The 1,466-nt window shown below is 40.4% G+C and overlaps 1 non-coding gene across 1 annotated transcript; it reads left to right on the forward strand.

Annotated features, from left to right (window-relative positions):
• Positions 1-1,071: 1,071 nt before the first annotated feature.
• LOC140855118 (small nucleolar RNA R71) lies at positions 1,072-1,177 on the forward strand. The gene has a single exon (XR_012138148.1). It is a non-coding gene; the product is annotated as a small nucleolar RNA R71 (small nucleolar RNA).
• Positions 1,178-1,466: the final 289 nt, after the last annotated feature.

The following is a 1,466-nucleotide window of genomic DNA, read 5'->3' on the forward strand; positions in this document are numbered from 1 at the left end:
CCTCCCTTCTTATCTGCAGGAATAGGGGCTTTCAGGGCATCAGAAAATGGGGCTTTAGGCAAGTAAGATGACTCCGGTGCAGTTGGTTCCTTCTCTATTTTCAGGTCCTCCTTGTTCTTGGATGATTTGGATTCGGTTAGAGGTTTAGGGTCGATCTCATTAGTTTTACTAGTGTGTTCAATGACCTTCCCACTTCTCAGAGTCATGATTGATTTGGCATGTTCAGAAAAAGCTTCTGGGGTATTAGAACAATCAATCACAAATTGCCCTCTTGGGTTGGTCTCGGGTTGGCTAGGTAATTTTCCTTCTTCCCTCCTACTAAATGCAGTTGCTAGTTGACCTATTTGGGTCTCTAGCTTAGCAATGGATTGTGTGTGGGAGTTAAGGTCTGAGTATTGACTTCTAATCGTTCTAGTACTTTCAGGATTTTTTCCTCAAAAGCTGAGCTGTGACCAGTAGTAGACAGTTGAGGAACATTTTGGAATTGATGGTATGGTCCATGCCTATATGTTGGGTCTTGATATTGAGGTCGAGGTGTGGTAGGACCAACCACTGGTTGTGGTCTCCAAGAAAAATTTGGATGATTTCTCCAGTCGGAGTTATAAGTGTTCGAATATGGATCGTTTCCTGGTCTGCGAGCTTGTTGGACTTGAGCTTGCTGAACCTGCTCGTGCACAAACTCAGGAAATTGAGGTGCGGCTGGGCATTCACTAACAAAATGGTTCGGACTTGCACACAATGCACAAACTTCTTGGATTGGGTTAGGTGGAATCGGGGATTGTCTGGTATTTAGAAGACGATCTAATTTTTGGGACAGTTCATCTACCTTTTGATAGATATCTATGGCATTTCCTACTTCATATATTCCACCTCTTTCTGGGTTTAACATGGGTTTATCTCTAATAGAGGCAGACATATGATGTAATAAATTTTCACTTAAAATTTCAAACAGTTGCCATGCCTCATCCTCACTTTTCAGCATGAATGTCCCACCGCATGATGCATCGACCATTTGTCGATGTCTTTCAGAGAGCCCATCATAAAAACATTGGATTAATTGCCACTTGGGTACAGCATGGTGGGGACATTTTCTAATATGGTCCTTTAATCTTTCCCATGTTTCATGAAATATTTCTCCATCTAATTGGAAAAAACTAGTTATGGCTTTCCTTATTTGATTCGTTTTTCCTATGGGAAAATATTTCTTCAGAAACTCTCTTTGCAGCTGGTCCCAGGTTGATATAGTCATGGAATCCAAAGTATGTAGCCAGTATTTGGCTTTGTCCTTAAGTGAAAAAGAAAATAATTTTAACCTAAGAGCATCATCGGAGAAGTTGTGAATTTTGACAGTTGAGCATATCTCAAGAAATTCTTCAAGATGTTTATAAGGGTCCTCATTACTAAGTCCATAAAATGAAGGTAACATTTGGATTATACTGGACTTAATTTCATATTGAGTGGCCTCC

Source organism: Elaeis guineensis, chromosome 1, assembly GCF_000442705.2.
Source record: "Elaeis guineensis isolate ETL-2024a chromosome 1, EG11, whole genome shotgun sequence".
NCBI lineage: Eukaryota > Viridiplantae > Streptophyta > Magnoliopsida > Arecales > Arecaceae > Elaeis > Elaeis guineensis.